The sequence below is a fragment of the Rattus rattus genome, chromosome 14, assembly GCF_011064425.1.
Source record: "Rattus rattus isolate New Zealand chromosome 14, Rrattus_CSIRO_v1, whole genome shotgun sequence".
In the NCBI taxonomy this organism is placed as follows: Eukaryota; Metazoa; Chordata; class Mammalia; order Rodentia; family Muridae; genus Rattus; species Rattus rattus.
Genome location: NC_046167.1, coordinates 14,574,516 through 14,594,099, shown reverse-complemented (window position 1 = coordinate 14,594,099; position 19,584 = coordinate 14,574,516). Strand labels below are relative to the sequence as shown.

General features: G+C 37.5%; 1 long non-coding RNA gene across 1 annotated transcript in view; it reads left to right on the top strand.

Annotated features, from left to right (window-relative positions):
* The window catches only part of LOC116884063, a 110,159-nt gene that overhangs the window by 1,459 nt on the left and 89,116 nt on the right, over positions 1 to 19,584 (top strand). The gene's annotated exons all lie outside the window — the stretch shown is intronic.

The following is a 19,584-nucleotide window of genomic DNA, read 5'->3' as shown; positions in this document are numbered from 1 at the left end:
GATATTTGTTTACTTTTGAAGTCATTGAATATTTGAATATGGATACACTCTGCCTTAAGGCACTGTAGGTAGAAAATTAGGTTTCTTGCAGTTTACATAATTTAAGTTTAGAAATTTAATCCTTTGCAATAAAAGTTTCTTAAGTCCTTGACAATATTTATGCAGCTTTCAGCAATACAGTATTGCAATGACTGTTTTTGCGTATTCAGATAGCAAATATTGACAGGAAAAGATACCTCACACCAAATGACATCAGTTCAATGCTAATTAAAATCATTGGACGTTTCTGTGCATGAAGAATTCTGAGGCTCTGACAGTGATGATTTCTTGCAAGCAGGGGAAGTAATAAGAGGGACCTCATCTTGCTGGTTAGGAAGCATAAACATTGTTTACGCAAAGCTAATGAAGAGTGTCTTGTATATAAGAATTCATGAAAACTTAGTATACTCTGAAATGCAAATTCATGGCATAGCAACATGGTATTAGTGGTGAATGTTTTAGAGATAGAAACAACAACACATAATCAACAACAAATATGTCTGTTTTTGTAGAACCAACAAAGGTCTGAGACATGCTAGGACTCAGAAAATCATGAAATTATCTGTAGTTAAGTAAGAAAGCTGAGAGAGGAGAAAGTTGATATTTAAAGGGACATAAAATAATAGCCATTAGTCTTGCACTTATGACAACTTAAACTCCACGAGAATGGTTACTTTATCAACCTCGCTCTATTTTAATATTTTAAGCCAATTATGTCTCAGGGCCTACAAAAGACTGTTAAATGTCTTTAATCACATATATTTGAGACAATTGCTTGATGGCATAATCCAGATAATTCAACATGGGTTTGCAACCAGAATATTAAACTTAAAAAAGAAACCACAAGGAAACCTCGCTGTCCTTGTGGAAATTTGAATATCTCTTCTATATTCAGGACTCTGCTACAATTCATGTATGAGTTTGAGCTTGCAGGTTTGCTATGTCGTTTTTCAAAAAGGGAGAGAAAGAAGGACTGAAAGAAAGAAAAAGAAGGAAAGAAAGAGAAAGAAGGAAAAGAGGGAGGGAGGGAGGGAAGGAAGGAAGGAAGGAAGGAAGGAAGGAAGGAAGGAAGGAAGGAAGGAAGGAAGGTGAAACATATTTAGACACTTCCTAATAGAGTAAGGGAAAAATTTTAACATAACTAATTCTTTTACCTATGCTAGCATAAATTGTTGTCCCAGATAGCTCTCCACAGACCCCTCTCATTTCTTCCCTCTTTCTCCTCTCTCTGTCCTTTTCTCTTTCCCCTCCTTTCTTCATTCTGCCAACTTAAAAAAAATAGCTCAATTATAACTTGCTTTGTCTTACAGTGACATTTGGAAATTATTTTCTGTACTTAATTTGTTAACAAGTAAATTTTTTCACATATGCCAAAATATATAAAACACATATTGTGCCATCTGGACAAAGCTTTTGCCCATCTGGAATGTACTATCCTGGAAGTAGAGCAAACTTTTCTAAATCTAGCATTTTCTCCATTTAAAGGACCCATGTATTTGAATCAAGTTATAACTAAAAACAAAGTCTCTGAAAATTCTCAGACAAAGAAAGGCTGGTATGATTTAGCTCCCATGCCTATGTCAGACCACTTTTACACAGCAGGTAGATTGTAATAATCTTACTTCGGGTTATTTAGCTTGAAAGGTTCTATTCCTAACCCAAGTCCTATTGATTCCCTGTCCTGATTTTTTTCAAGGCAGATTGTATAGATTGCCACTATGTCAGTCAAACCTGATGGGATTTTTTTTTCCTTTGAATGTAGCTGGACCAGCTCTAATAGAATCGTTAGGTGATTCATAGTTTAAACAAAGCTGTCATGAAAGCCTTAAGACTTTATTAGCCCTACACTCTCTGTTGAGGTCTTGCTTTGTATTGATGAAGACTTTCATGAATTAGCAATACTGGCAAGAGCCTGGTATGGGTTGAAATCATATACTAGATACGATAAGATGATTTCCTTGCATGTGGTGAAAAGAAGTGTTTTGAAGTTGGTAACTTTGGATTTGGGCTGGGGTTCTGATATTTATAAACACAAGCTTAGATTTTTTTTAAATTAAAAGTGGTTTAAGGCTATATGTACAAAGCCTAGATTAAAGTCATATGCATCAGGGAAGCGTCTATGTTCAGGCAGCTATTAATATTATGGCCAGTACCATCCTTGAGGCCCTGAAAAAAAATGGAGCAGGATGATATCTGGAAGCAAAGATTTGGGGGAGGGGAGAATTTTCTTCAGGGCATGTAACAGTGAGGGGTTTTTTTTGTTTGTTTGTTTGCTTGTTTGTTTTTGATTGACTGACTGATGCTTCTATTTACTGCAGAACCATTTCTATTATGTATAGAAACAAAAAACCAAAAATTTTCTCCATCAATTTTCTTTCCTGCCTAAGTGGAAGCTTGACCATTGCTAGAGCTTGGGAAGCCAGCTTCTGGAAGTGACTTCTGTGCTACTTTAGAGAATAACGCAATCTGGAGAGCTGGGTATAGCCAGGCACACTTTGAAAATAGTTATTTGAGAAGAGTTGCCCACCAGCAGCTTTTTCAATCAAAGGTTTCCAAATACATCCAACAAACATAAAACGCATATGTCATGTGATTTGTGGAAATTTAGGAACATATAATCTTGACAATGGAATCTCTGAGGCACTAATTCCTTGCTTGTAGATATTACTCTCCATCATTCCCTTACTATGACTTAGATTTTAAAATTCATGCTTGCTTGTATGTGTGGGTCGAAAGAAATCATGTAAACAAAAATATGTAAGATATAAAATGTTACTTTATTTTTTTCTATTAAATTATTTTATTTATTTAGACTCCAAAACTTGCCCCCCTTCCCCGTTCCCCCTCCCCTAATTCTTCACCCCTTCCCCCAGCCCGGATCCCCAGACGGTGCTCCCCAACCTGCCTACCCAGCACCACTTCGTCCCCACCAGCATCTCTCCTCTCTGGGGCATCAAGTTTCCACAAAACTAAGTGTATCCTCCCCCCATTGAGGCCATAAAAGGTAGTCGTCTGCTACACAAATACCTGGGGGCAAGGACCAGCCCACGTATACTCCTTGGGTTTTGTCTAAGTCTCTGGGAGCTCTGAGGTGTCCCTGTTAGTTGACACTGTTCTCCCTATGGGTTCCAGTCCCCTTCAGCTCCTCCAGTGCTTCCTTTAACTCTTCCCTATTTGTCCCAGACCTCAATCCAAGGGTTGGCTGTATCCGCATTAGTCTCAGTCAGTTGCTGGTAGAACCTCTCAGAAGATGGCCTTGCCAGGCTCCTGTCTGTAAGCACAATATGGCCTCAGTAATAGTGTCAGGGTTTGGTGACTGCTCCTGGGCTGGATCCCAAGTTGGGCCGGTAACTGAGTGGCCTTTCTTTCAGTCTTTGCTCCATTTTATTCCCTGCATTTCCTTTAGATGGGAACAATTATGGGTTAAAATGTTTGAAGACTGGTGGGTGCCCCCCTGCCTAAATTGGGGGCCATGTCTATCTACTCTTCCGGTTCTATCTCTTGACGTAAGGCATTTGGCTAATGCCATTCACTCAGTTCTGGTAGCCTCTCACATCCCAGGTCTCTGGGATTTTTCTAGAGGTACCCCCGCATCCCCACTGCTGCCTATTTAAATTCACTCCCGCTTGAGTTTATCTTAGCCATTCTGATTGGTGTAAGGTCATTTCGATTTACATTTCCCTGATGATTAAGAATGTTGACCATTTCTTTAAGTGCTTCTCAGCCTTTAAATTGGAGATTCCTCTGTTGAGAATTCTCCGTTTAGCTCTGTACCCCATTTTTTAATTGGTTTGTTTGGGTTTTTTTGGGGGGAGGGGTCTAACTCCTACATCTGATAGAGAGCTAATATCTATAATGTTATTTTAAAGTAGCAGTTTTAAAACTATATTCAAAAGATCTCTGTCTATGAACAACTCAAGATTTAAAATGGGTAGAAAAAAAAGGCAGATTTGACTGAGCAGGTCTAACATTAATTGCTTTATGTGTAGGATTAGACTAAGAGCAGATGTAAAAGAATACTAATTTAAAAGAGAATGGATTTCTGTCAGGATTTCCAGTGTAGCATTGGCTGACTGACACTCTGCCCTTGTGATTGTTCCATAGTCAAGGCATTTGAGACCGATGTCTGCTTTCCAATCATATAAGAGTTTAAGTATAAAAGTGAAGTCTTTTGTAGCTTCTTAGTTCTGCTCTACTGGAATAATCCCAGGGTATCTATGTATTGGATATCATCCCTCCTTACCAGGAAGGACAAACAGGCATCTAAGCACCAACAAAAAATCTAGGAAAAGCTAGATGACTCCAATGTTACACTCGTTACGTTGACTGTGTTCTATTGGCTTAGTCTTCCAGTAATTAGCCAGGAGACAGACTCAGAGTGTAATTAATACTCAGAATCAGGTGTCAACCTAAGGCCTAGCAGTTCTCAATTTAAAAAAAAATGGCTAGAATGAAACTGAAATCTAATGGAGGAAAAAAAAATCCCTCTATCACACAGTCTCTTGCTGTTTTTATTCCCCTCAAATTGCAATGCTACGGAATTTTTATTAATTAAGCATTTTATGTATGGCTTCAGGCAAACATGGCAGAGATTTGTAACAATGACACGAAACAGCAAATATTAAACTTAATGTCAGTTAGTGCTGAGAAAAATCCAGGCTTGTGTTTTAGGTACTGTTTGTATGGATTTTTTTGAAATGTTTTTAAATCTTTAAAATTTATGTTCTGGATAGAAATTTCTAAGTGAACTAATGTTGCTTGCATTTGATATGAAAAAGATACATTTTAAAAAGCATGACATAAGATAAATTGTTTAGCTTATATGAAATTACACAATGAATGCTTTTTAAGCCCATTCAATATTTTTGTTCAATAAATTGGAAATTATTAAATAGAAATTTGAGCACTTAAAAGTGCACATTAAGTTGAACTGTTTCAGATAGATATAGTATTTCCTCTTTTCAAATAGCAAAAGAACAGGTATATAACAAATAAATATATTTCATACTACTTATTTAAATATTACATAATTTTAAATTAAGAAATATAATTTGCAATATTTATTACCTATTATCTATTTATTTACTAATAGTTCTCAAAATATAAACAATTTTAGCTAAAGTGAAACTCACTAGAAAATCCTCTAAAACTGCAAAAGAATGCCAACGTACTGTACGTAAGTAAACCACTTAATTATAATCGGTAAAATGTGCCATCTTGAAGGGGAAAAGGGAACCCTAAAAATAGTGGGGCGTTACGAAGTTTTGAAAGAAAAATATTTCAAAGTGGCAATTCCTACTTAGAATTACACTCTAAATATGAAGGCAAAACCAATGACAGACAGAGCTAAGGACTGAGTTAGTCTGTCCTTGCCAAACATGAGAAAGTCCTCTTGTGTGGAAGTAAACCGTACAAATGGTTCTTCCAATGCAGAAGGAAACAAACAGAAAGGTAATTATGCTGAAAGTTTGAAGGGCATGGTGAATCTGTTTTTATATTCTTCCAGGCAGCTTAAAAATATGATTGCATTAAAAGATAACAGACGGGGTTGGGGATTTAGCTCAGTGGTAGAGCACTTGCCTAGCAAGCACAAGGCCCTGGGTTCAGTCCCCAGCTCCGAAAAAAAGTTAACAGACAGTATCAGTCTAATCATGTTAAATAGGGATGAAATATATAACATAAATAAAATAAATTTCAGAGACAAATAGAGTTAATTTGTATTAGAGTTTCTACATATTTACAGTTTAAAAGAATGATTTCAATATGTACGAGTGTTTTGCTTGGATGTGCACCAGAGATATGAAAGACGCCTGAGGAGGACCAAACAGCTTGTCAGTGACCTACGATTATGCGCTGTTATTTGCTTCCTGGGAACATAACCTAGGTACTCTGCAAGTGTTCTTAAACACTAAATCTTCTTGGTTCCATATTCTCTTAGAATTAAATTAATATTTATATAAAACTATCTGACCTGATGTTCATTGTAATTCCTAGGACACCATGATTCCAAATTCCCATAGCTCAGTGTAATTTCAAAGAGCTACATTCTAAATATGAATCCGAAATCCACAGGTAAGAGTAGCTCCTACACTTCGTCAAAGAAGCTCTTTGTTCTCTTTGTAGCAGACAGAGAACATTACAGACCACAACAACTGCTCAAAATGAAGACAACACACTGATCGTGATGTGCCCAGCCGCAGTGCATGCATGGATAACACAAGGCTAACACCAAGGCTCAAGGAACATTTGGAAGAGGGCACAGAAAGATTGTAATGGCTCAAGGACAAGGAAGTGGGCTATGTCTCCTAGAAACAACAGAGAAGCTACACCCATGATACAACTACAACATGGCTACCTAAACAGGACCTGAACGATGCCAGCAATAGCCATGGAACACTCGAAGGATCCTGTCCCTAGACAAAGGACTATAGGCAACAGATGACATCTAGGAGAGGAAGAATTAGTATTACCAAAGAATGAAACTCCTAATTGGTTAGCCAAAACACCCCACTGATAAGCCTTGAAATCATTTATAAGCAACTCCAAATGAACTCAAAAGAATATATATATTCATACATATTCATATATATAATTCTCCAATAAACTGCATGTGCATTGGATATAATATATATATATAAAATGTGTGTACATATTTCTGACATATTTCTCCATTTATAAAAAGGTTAATTTGTGTAGTTTCTTCAGGTTTCCTGTTTTGTAATGTGAGAGATTAAATCTGACCTCCTATGTTATCATAACCAGAACAGAGATGCTGAATTCAAATTGAATATCCTCATGTATACTTGTAGCTATAATAAACTATTGTGATAGAGTCTATCTGTGGAATTACAATATAACATTAAAATGTTAAGGGACAAGTCAAAAATAGCTGTTTTCCCTTCACATTTTAAAGTGAAAAATATCTTTATAATGACATATAATAACACATGAAATCATGCATTTATATTGTATACAAATTTATGTAACATGAGTGTATATATATTCAAGTATGTTTCAGATAAGATATAAGCATACTCAGTTGTAGGATTGTGTAAAAAATGATAGGGCTTTCTGAAAGGGATTTTTCAAATTTGCATTAAATGTAGGTACTTTATAAATATTTCTTTGTTTTTTCTTTTTATTGAAAAATTGATCTGTTCTTTTCACATAATGTAGCCTCATTAATGTTTCTCCTCCCTCTACTCCTGGTCTCTCACTTCTGCCCCTATCTGGATCCACTCTCCTTAATATAGGCATGTCTATATGCCCTGTGACATTTCAAACACGAACTAGATTGCATGTTCATTAGCTTAGCTTTTTTTGCTAAGAGTTAAAGAGACATTCATGTCATTATAGCTGTAATAAAATATGAGAGTTCCAGAATGAAATAATGAATCTATAGTTTCTAAGATTATAGAACTATAAAACAAAATCTGTGAGGACCTTAAAAGTATATGAACCTGGTTATTTAAAATTTTATAGGCACTAAAATTTTTCTCTTTAAAATTACTTTCATTTGAAAAATTTATAACATTTATACAATGTTTATGATTACTGTGACACACATCTTCTCTTTTGATCTCTTCTTATCATCCGTCTCAAATTCCTCTCTTCACCAAGAGTCCCTTTCACGGACCCATTTATTCTACTAAAGCTTTCTATATGACTGTGGGATAGAACTACACACTGGAGCCTAGTGAGATCAACAACAGGTACACCTTGAAGGTGAACATTTTTTCTCCCTGAACCTATCATTATCGAATAGTTCAACAACATAGGGATGCTTCCCGCAGCCTGTCCTTCATCCATGCCAACAGTTGGCTAGCCCATTTGAGTTAAGACTCATTACAAGTACATGCATTCTCTATGATTGTGGATGAGAGAGCTATGTCTATCCCAGGAGATGGCAGTTCAGTCCTCCTGCCTTTCTTTTGTCTTTAAAATTCTTCCCATCTCCTGTCTCCTTTTTAAATGATGTTTTGTGAGCCTTAAAGAAGATGGCATGCATGCTTTGTCTGTGACTTGAGTACTCATTTCTCATTTCTTTCACCCACTGTTCCACTCTCAGTTCTGGATTCAACTTTCACTAAAAAATGAGTCTTCTTTATCAAGAGTAGGCAGGTAAAATGTAGATATTAAAAAGGCAGGATTATTGTATCCCAGTTTGCTGAAGCATAACAAAACAAAGGCAGAAAAAACAGTTTTCAGTTCACCCCAATTTGGTCTATGATCTCTTTCTTCTCCATGCATTTTATCTAGGACCAACATGGTGTCCTCCTGGGGAGGAGGTCTCCAACTCAGTCATAGATTAGTTTCTTTCCCCCTTACCAGTAATACCACTATTGCTCAACTGTGAAGATAATGCTTGCCTAACTGTTTGTCACATGTGATTATAGAACTCACATCTAGGTAAAGCCAGTTAAGATTATTCTTCACCAGTAGCATGCATAGCACCTTTTAGAGCTATGATTGTCAGTCAGTGAGGAGAAAGCTTCTAGTTAAATTCCTGATTAATTTTTTCTATTTCATACATCTGAGGTTTGATTGTCTTTAGCAATAATGTCTTATCATCTAAATCTATCAGGCAGCAAAATGGAATAGCAAGTGTTTGCATTGCTTTGAGGACATTTAAATCTCCGTGGTTAATAGCACATAAAGATATATCCTACCTTTAGTAATGGGGATTTTGTTTCTGGCAGCAACTTAACCAACCAAGCAAAGTGAAGTCCTTCAACTTATGGCATCTTCATATACCTCCTTCATTTAAGATAATTTTGTATTCAGATCCTGTTTTTCTTAAAAGCATTTAAGCATTTTCTCCTGAGGTGTACAGTTTACTAAATATTGATGTCTATAACTAACATCTAAGTATGATAATATTTTACAGGCAATTCAAAGACTGCCATACATTTATGATGAAACTTCGTTCCTCTGCGTTGTGAATCAATACCTTTAAAATATTTAACCTAAGGGTCTGACACTGTTCCTTTAACACATCTACTTGTTATTATTTTTGTTTTATGTATTAGGGAGGTAACTACATGGAAGTTGAATTTGCCTCAAAATTTTTTAATAACTAAATGTTTAAAGAGGCTGCTATGTCCTGGGTTAGGAAATTGACTACAGAGGAGATTTCATTGAATATCCCAGTAACGTGGCAAGATCGTCACAGCAGCCTCTGAAATGTTTTCTCCATTCTCTTCAAAACTGATATTAAAACTGACCTCTCATAGACACTGAAATATTAAAGGTAATATGTATGTTGTCCATGGCTAGCAATTGAATAATTCATGGGTTTTGATATAACTTTCCCATCCTTTAGTTTTGCATTACCAATTGATTTTTGCTAATTTTTTTTTCTGGAAGAATGTAACTCGGGATGTTTTCAGGTCATAATGGATACATATAGCTGTAGATATATATATAGCTTACAACCTAGAATACAATTGATTATTATGGCAGTATGAAATTTCATAGGAAAAATCAACATACTGTGAAAGTTCAGTTATGATTTCCTTAAAAGTCAGAAAAAAACTAGAAAAGCTGGCTACAAATTTACAACATACCATACTATTAACAGCAGTGAGTTCTTAATAGCATGTAAATTAATTATTATTTTATCCTCAATGTGCTTAAATTACAGAGGGGAAATGAATAATTAAGTATGTAAGCACTATATAATAATATTTAAAAAACAAAATAAAACTCATCTAAATGACAAATTAAACATAATGCTGAAGTAGAAGCAACCAGAAAAAAATTTAAACATAAAGCATATATTGAATTGACCATATTATATACAACTAGAGGATGAATATATCTTAGGAGTACAATGACCTGAGTTAAGTGAGACAATCTAAGAAGCCATCATGGTTGACTCAACTGTAAGAGAACTGCTCTTCTAGAGAACTCCAGTCCCTGGACCCAAGTCAGGTAACTCACAACTGCCTGTGACCTTAGCTTTAGAGCCTGGACACCTTCTGGCGTCTGTGGACAGCTTTATATTCATGCCATATGCACACACACATACACCAAAATAAAATACAAAGCTTAAAATGTTAAAGAAAAAGGATCGAAAGTACAGAAGAGCCTCTGGAACTTTGCCAATATCTACCTCTCCAGATCCCCCAACTTCTATAAGGATCTGAGCTGTCTTGCATAAAAGAGATTGATATTAATTCACTAATATCATGCATTGAGTCTTAAGATTTGGGGTGATTGACTGTGAAATATTATAGATCTTAAATATATAAAATGTGTAAAATGAACTAAGGATAATTACTTTAAAGATTAACTATGCCTCTTTGCATTAGATCACATTAAAACTTCATATAGTTCAGAAGTATATTTATTACCATTTTCCTTTATACTAAATTACTTGTACACAATCCATTTGAGATCTTGATATCAAAAAAGGCATCATTCTACTACATTCTTTTCTTAAAACATCAAACCACAAAGGAACCTTTTGGAAGCTTTAGAATATCTATATCTATATGTATATCTGTATCTGTATCTGTATCTATATCTATATATATTACATTATATAAGATATATATCATATATGTGTGTGTGTGTGTAAGCACAATTCTCTTCTTATTCCTATGCTAGTGAAGAGATGCTAGTTTAGAGAAACACTATCTATCTTGTCAGCCAGGAAGGAGCATGACAAGTGTCCATTGAATTCCAGTTCTGAAAAGACTTTCTGTCTCTTCAAAACAATGGTGTTTCCTGAAATCTGACAAGAGTCATCCTTCAAGCTATGGGAAAATAATCAGAAGATCAATAGAAACCAAACGAGTTTTCATTTTTTGAAATTGAAATGGTGTTTTAACATCAATCAATCTTCAGCTTTTGGTGTCTGGCAGTGTATTTTAACCAAAATAGTTTCTCATGTATTTTATGACATTAGACATATGAAGGCATTAGCCATCATTATTTTTAGGGACTATATTGATTTTCTGAAATCTCAAACATAAGATTTAATTGGAGTTCATTACTTCCTCTCTGGAGCTGATTTTCTATTTTCTAATGGGCAAGGAATAGTTATGGTTGTGTTCATTTCAATAGGAAAACCAAATTAAATTGCATAATACCTACATCCACTGAAAATGAGGCCTAAACCTACCAGTAAGAACTGGACTATAGTTCAAGGATGGCAGTTAATTAAGATTGTCAGTGAGAGAAATAAGAGAATTGTCTTTCGGCTTTGAAGTCCCTAGAAGAGTGGAAAATATTTCTAACCTAATAGTAAAAAAGATCATTCATGATTCTTTTGTTTGTGGGTGAACAGAAAGTTGATCTTGAGGCCAAAATATCATTGATTTAAATCAAAGCAGAAAAAGTCACAAAGGAGACTGTGAAACAGAAAAAGATTCAGAGCAATGTAACTAAATCCTTCATCCAAAAGTAACAGCTCTACCTCACGCAAACTCTGAGCTTTTCTTACATTGATATTTATCCTTCTATTTTAAAAGAAAGGATCCATACTTTATGAAAACTAATGACAATCTGGAGGTTTCACTGGTACCTATTCGCTGAGAACATAAGATGCTCCCATGTGTTCTCAGAATAATCATAACCTTTTTATGCTCATGAGAGAATATTCCACAAAAGTTACTGTCACTAAATATGTAGAGGAATCCAGCAACATGGCTACTCTGGCAAGGGAGCACATCCAAATTTCTGATCATGCCAAATGCAGACACTCTCGATTACAGTATGATCTGGATGAAGTATAGACATGCCCTTAGTACACACATTAAATCCTCAACAATAAAGGTAATGCTGTGGTACTGGTTCATTGTATGTGTCAACTTGAGACAAACTAGAGCTAACACAGAGAAAGGAGCTTCCTTTGAGGAAATGACTCCATGAGATCTAGCTGTAAGGCATTTTCTCAACTACTGATCAAGGGGGAGAGCTCAGCCCATTGTGGGTGGTGCCATTCCTGTGCTGGTAGTTCTGGGTTCTATAAGAAAGCAAGCTGAGCAAGTCAGGGGAAGCAAGCCAGTAAGCAGCATCCCTCCATGGCCTCTAAGTTAGCTCCTGCCTCCAGGGTTCCTGCTCTTTGTGTGTTCCAGTCCTGACTTCCTTTGGTGATGAACAGCAATGAGGAAATTCAAGCTGAGTAAACCCTTTCCTCCCCAACTTGCTTCTTGGTCATGATGTTTTGGGTAGGAATACAAACCTTGATTAAGACAAATTGCTACCAGCATAGTGGGGTATTTCTGTGACAACCTGACCATTTTGGGGGGAAGACTGTGAAAGGAATTTGGAACTTTAGGCTAGAAGAGTCATTGGAGTGAAGAGCTCTGTGGTGTGTTCTGTAGGAGCTTGGAAGATAATGTTGAGAACAGTGCAGATGATGAAGGCCTGGCTTGTGAAAGTTCAGACGGAAGATTAAAGACTCTTATCAGGCCCGATGCTGTTTTGATCATAAAGATTCTGTGGTTTTGATTAGCTGGGGCTGAGGAATCAGCTGTTATTAACAAGATACCAGAACTACTAAAGTCCCATTACTGGGACTATTGATGCTTGTTAGCTGGAACTAAGAAGTTAGTGATGATTAAGAAGAGATCAGCATCGTTGAGGTGAAATCTTCTGGGAAGTGTTTTCTGAAAGCAAAAGAGCCTGTGTTCTAGAGAGAGCCAAAGTTGTAACTCTTGCTACAGCTGCTCTTGCTGATTTGTAAGACTCACCCAGGTGGTACTGGTTTTGAAGGCATAAAGGGGTCATGAAGAGCAGCTGAGGCTATACACCATGAGAGACCATGGAAGACCATTGGTGAAGGTTCGGCCTCAGTTGCAATTGATGGCCCAGGTCTGAAGGGGTCATGCAAAAGATTTGAGGTTTGGGACCATGAAGAGAGCCTATGAGAGGCTAGTTGCAGTGGAAGACAGCAGTGTTTTGGAGATACCAGCACCGTGAGGTAACCACCAAGAGCAGCAGCAGCAGCAGCAGCAGCAGCAGCAGCGGAGAACAGGCAGCTGGAATCTGGAAGAAAAGGTGTGTGATACAAAGGGCAGAGCTAGAGAAGTGACCCAAGCCCTTGGAGGAGCCCAGAATATTGGGAGTAGATCTCAGACCTTGGATGATTAGAGTTTGATTTTGCTTTGGATTGCAGTTGTGCCCTGATATTTTTCCCTCTTGAAGTAAAAAAGTATTTCAGTGGGGCCCACAGTTGAGAGACTTTGAATTGTGAAAGGACTTTGAATTTGAAGAGATTAGATATTTTAAGGGGATTGAAATTTTAACGTGAGAATTTGTAAAGACTGTGGGACTTTTAAAGTTATTTCTTTCTGGGAATGAATATTAAAGTAAGGGTTGTGCCTTAATAGTGATGTATTTGTCTATCAAGTTGACAAGGGGTTGGTTGTGTTGGCTGGTTTTATGTGTACCTTGAGAAAAGCTAGTGATACAGAGAAAGGAGCTTCCCTTGAGGAAATGCTTCCATGAGATCCAGCTGTAAGGCATTCTCTCAATTAGTGATCAAGGGGGAGGGCCCAGCCCATTGTGGGTGGTGCCATCCCTGGGCTGATAGTTTTGGGTTCTATAGAAATCAAGCTGAGCAAGCCAGGGGAAGCAAGCCAGTAAGCAGCACCCCTCCATGGCCTCGGCATCAGCTCCTGCCTCCAGGATCCTGCCGAGTGATTTCCTGTTCTGACTTCCTTTGGTGGTGAACAGTAAAATGGAAATGTAAGCTGAGTAAACCCTCTCTTATCCAACTTGCTTCTTGGTCATAATTTTTGTGCAGGAATACAAATTTTGACTAAGAGTGTTGGAATATAGATGGAAGCAGCCATGTTGGATAGGTCTTTTAATTGACAGCGAGACAAAGTGGTGGTATCAACAAATGATTTGACAGAAGAAGCCAGAGTTCAGAAAGAGCTAGAAAGTGAGTTTATTCAGCAGTTAGTCTTGGAGGCTGAAACATTCTTGGCTGAGATGAGCAAATGGAGGCTGGAAGCTGAAGCCTTCAATATCCAGACTGGCAAAACATTAGATTGTACAGAGGCTAGAAGCATCTAGGCCCAGACCTACAGATAGATAGAAATACTAGAGGCTGAGTTCAAGCCATGCATTTGTAATGCTTGGGTACTGCTCTCAGTTTATCCCTTCTTCCAAGGAAATAAAATGAACATTTACCAAAATAGCTCTACATGTTACTAAATCTCAGAATTTCTAGTAAGGATAACATGTAGGAGCCACAGTTATTTTTAAAGTGGAACTTTTTATATTGTCTCTGTAACTTGTGTTAGCTCTCTTTAGACTATTACAGTTATCGTGAGTTGAATTGTTCTCTATAGAGATATTTCTTCGATTCAGACATCAAATCAAAGACTGCTGTAGGGAAAGGGCTTCTTTAAGACAAAATCCCACAAAAACTCTAATGACTGCACATACTGGCAATAACGTGGAGGAAGAGGAACACTCTTCCATTGCTGGTGGGATTGCAAACTGGTATGACCACTCAAAATCAATCTGGTAGTTCCTCTGAAAATTGGAAATAGTTCTTCCTGAAGACTCAGCTATACCACTCCTGGACACATACCCAAAAAATATTCCACCATACCACAAGGGTATGTGTTCCACTATGTTCATAGTAGCCTTATTCATAATGGGCAGGAGCTGGAAACAACCCAATATCCCTCAACTGAAAATAGATACAAAAAAAAGTGGTTCATTTCCACAGTGGAATACTATTCAGCTATCAAAAATGAGGACATCATAAATTTTGAGGAGGAAATAGATGAAACTAGAAAATATCATCCTGAGCAAGATAACACAGCAGAAAAGGATATGAGTGGTACGTACTCACTGATAAGTGGATATCAGCTAAAAAATTAAAGAATACCTAGGATACAATTCACAGACCATATGACATTTAACAAAGAAAGCCCAAGTGAAGATGTTTCAATTCCAGGGAGAAGAAAATCATCACATGAGGCAGAGAGAAGGAGGGATCTGGGTGTGAGAGGAGAGGGGAAAGGGAAAAACAGCACAAGATCAGGTATGGGGGGCAGATGGTAGAGAGGCCCAGAGGGCCAGGAGAATGAATGGAAATATGTAGCTGCAGGGATGCCGAAGCCAAGAGGAAACTCTAGAAAGCCCCAGAGACCTGGGATGTGAGAGGTTCCCAGGACTCGTGGATGACCTTAGCCTAAATGCCTAACAATGGGGAGATGGAACCTGAAAGACCACCTCTAGCAGTTAGGGTCCCCAGTGATAGAGCTACCCACCCACCTTCAATAATTTTGACCCAGATTTTTTCCTCTCTAAAAGAAATGCAGAGACAAAAATGTAGCAGAGACTGAAGGAATGGCCATGCAGTGACCAGCTCAACTTGGGATCCATCCATTGGGCCAGCATCACACCCTGACACTATTACTGATGCCATGTTGTGATTAAAGACAAGAACTAAGCATGGTTGTCCTCTGAAAGGCTCCACTAGCAGCTGACAGATGCATGCATAATATATTTACAGCCAGCCATTGGACTTGAGGTTGGTGACCCTGATAGAACAGTTAGGTAAGGATGGAAGGAGCTGAAGGCGATGGCAACCCCATAGGAAGCCCAGCAGTATCAACTAACCCTGACCCCTGGAAGCTCCAAAGAGCATGCATGGGCTGGTCTGTGGCTGCCAGCACATATGTAGCAGAAGACTGCCTTGTGCGACCTCAGCGGGAGAGGATGTGCCTAATCCTGTAGTGACTTGATACCCCAGGGAAGAGGAATACTGTGGTCTGGGGGTTGACGTGAGGGTGGGTGGGTGAGGAGCATGGGTAGGTAAGGGGGTTAGGGGTGGGGGGAATACCCTCTCACAGGCAAAGAGGAAGGGTTATATCATGAAGCACTGTAGGAGAGAGGATCTGGGAAGCGGGTCAACATTTGAAATATAAATAAATAAATAAAATAATTTGATAAATCTAAAAAAAGAAGGACAAAAGCCCTACCTTGTGGCATTATCAAATCAGCATAATTACAGAGCCTCCAAAATGGATCTGTTTGTAGTAAGAGGGATCCACCCAGCTTTATAGAAGTGCATATGAATGGGTGGGAAGGTTGCTACCCTCCTAGTTTTTCTTAAATTGATGAACCCTCCCTGGGCAACGTTTCATAATAGAAAATGGATCTTATGATCATAAGCTAATTTAAATTTATTTTTCCCCTTTTACATCCATGTTTTAACTCTGTAAAGAAATGGAAGGCTGGTGGTCAAATGTCAGCAGTATTTCAATGAATAAGAGTGTTTAGTATAACTATTCCAAACATTCTATATCTTTGCCAACCCAGGAAAGCATCAAAAAGACTTCTGGTAGCCATGGCAACAGAACCAGGAAACTGCTCAAATTTGGGCAGTCTTTCTTGCATCCTATTCCCTTTCCATTTTGCAGAAAATCAGAATCTAATTGGACACAGCTGCCTTCACTTTGGTTTGCTTATTAAGCTAAATTCAAATTATGTCTTGTTTTATTCATTTAATTAATAGGGCATCAGTTTTTGACATTCCAATCCATTTTATTTGAAGGACAGAGATTTATGAGAAAGTTTCACAGGAAGAGTTTTACTGGAAGATAGGCAGAAAAGCACAGCCAGATAACACTTTTAATTATTTCATTAAAAATCATTCACACATAAAATATCTTAATCTGTCATCGACGAGATGGCTTCAGCTGAGTAACAAATTATTACAACCTAACGAGGCAGTGGTAATAGAAGAAAAATCTCATCGATAAAAAAAGATACTTATTCATGTATTTATTGAAATGAGCTATTTGGTCCATTACAATACAAATACCTGTTACTACTGTTCCTGTACCTTAGTAGCATGTTACATGTGCTACACTTATACATGGCATACTTAACGACTCAGTCTGGAAGTTAAATTCAAAACTAGATTCGTACCTAAAGCTTGCAAAGTTCATGTATTCAAGACATTGGCATTCTGAGTGATTCATTTTGATTTAAAGCTTATTTATCATTTATTGGTTTAATTCAGGCTGGGCTTGTCAGTAACGATCAGTAATCCCAGAGCTCAAAATGATAGTAGGAAAACGTATGAGTGCAATGTTTGTCTGGGATGTCAGAAAGATTCTGCTACAAAACAATATGTGTTTTTTTTTTAAAGTAGTGTGTTTATCAGATAATCAAATCGATTAATTCTAATTCATTTCATAATTCGGGTGGAACTGTGTCCACAACTAAAAATCTCATTTTTTCCCCCCTGAGCTTTCAATCTTTACTATCTTGATCTAATCGATGGGTATTCACCTACTCAAATATGTATGAACTCCTCCCTCATAGTCACACAGGTAGATACAACAAACATGGCTGTATAATGAAATAGAGTGCCTACAAGTAGACACATAAAAGCAATTTAAATGTAGCCAGAGAGATATGGTAGAAAGAACAAAATATAAGATAGGGATTATCAAAGCTTGAGGAATGCATACTTCATAAGTATATAGCAGAGAAAACACACAGATGTACTTGGGAAGAAAGGGTAGATTAGGAAAGCGATTCAGAGGACTGGATGTTTAAACCATATCCTGAAGCAAGAGTCGTACTGCCTCGGCTGTGCAGCAGATGCAAAGGCAGAGTGACACAGAACTGCTGAGTGGGAGAAGTTGCCAGGTGTGCTTCTGAGATCTCCCTGGACCTCCGTTAAAGTCAAAGGACGCTCTGTTGTCAGGAAACCAGGGTGGAGCACTGATGTGGAGAGAATTTACCAGAACTGGTTAGTTGCAATCTGCTCAGCAGCTCTAATCTAGAGAAGAAACTAGTAATTACTGTGTCCAGCACAAGGCTACTCCTACAGGCTTTGTCTCATTGGTATTATTCTCACTTTCACCTCATGGATAAGAAAGCTGAGGTTTAAAAGTTTAGAGGAACTGCCCAAAACTGCTTTAGGGGCAAAGACTTTGCTTGACTTCCAAAGAAATTGTCTCCCAAAGAAAAATCATCTCAATAGCACTGTCTCAGAGACTGAGGCTTCTGACATAAGGCATTGGTGTCAAAGGATGAGAAGATATTGAGGGCAATGGTAACATCAGGCTGGCCTTAATGGACTTCTCAGGAAAGAACTCTTGTTTTTATAAAGTTATCAGTCAACAAACACGCAAAAAAATGTTGAGCTTGGTAGACCTGTGTGTGGTGTGTGTGTGTGTGTGTGTGTGTGTGTGTGTGTGTGTGTATGTTGTTATTTCCTTTTTCCTTTTAAAATTAAACTGGCTCACTGCCTCACTGGCCATGTCTTCTTCCAGAGGATGTCTTTCACTTCATTCACAACATAAACTGTGAGGTCCCAACTCTGTGTAAAGTCTAAATGCATTGGAATTGTGACACTTGCATCTATTTACCATTCTTTTTATTTTGTACTAGAAGAAAACATCCTGATCTTGTGGCCATAAATAATTTAGCATTCCCACACATCCTAATATAATATGTAGTACATTGAGAGGTCCAGTATAGTTTTTCAGAATTTCAGAATAATAGTACTTAAAAGAAAGAGTGTAATTTCTTAAGCTCTTTGGTTATTTGAACATTAATTCTCTATCACTTGTAGCATTAGTGAAGATCTTTTCCCACTCTGTAAGTTGCTGCTTTGTTCTATTGACAGTGTCCTCTGACTTACAGAAACTTTCAGTTTCATGAGGTCTCATTTGTTAGTTGTTTTTAGAGCATGAGCCAATGATTCTTTTCAGGAAATTTGCCTCAGTGCTAATGTGTTCAAGGCTATTTCCCACTATCTCTTCTATTGATTCATTGTATATATTATAAGGCCATAAGATCATGATATGTCATACTTGATTTTTCAGTTCAAAGAATCCAGGAACCTTTAGTGATAAGCTTACCAATATCGATTAATACCAGATAAAGTGTCAGACATAGAGGCTTCTTCAACTAGATGGTCCCTCAATTCACCATCATGAGGCAGATCTAGAGGGAGTTCATAAACAGTGGGGTCAAGCTCAATTCTCTAGACGTAAGAAGCTAGAGCAAAAGGTAACAAGAGCAAGAGGAAAAATCATGTTCAAAGTCTTACTTTTACAGCCATATGTGACATTTAAACAATCTATAAAGATAGCATTTTTCTCTGAGTATTAAACTAGTTTTCAAGTAAACACAAAGAAGTAAAAATTATTTTTTCTTTCCTAATAAAATGTATTTCTTCCAATTTGTTTTACTAAATTAAATTTCCCTAATTTAGCAACAGCAAGTTACTTCTAGTTGTGATTTCACTTATTTCACAATCAATACAAACATTAAAATAATTTCCAGAAACATAATGTGCATTAATGGTATTTGTGTAGGTATCAGCACATTTAGGTATTAGATAAAGAACTTATCTCAGATGGTCCCTCAATTCACCATCATGAGGCAGATCTAGAGGGAGTTCATAAACAGTGGGGTCAAGCTCAATTCTCTAGATGTAAGAAGCTGGAGCAAAAGCTACTAATCCAGACCCCTGGGAGCTCCCAGAGACTGAGCTAACAAACTGTCAGCATACAGGGCTGATCTCACCCCCCTTCCCCCTATTGT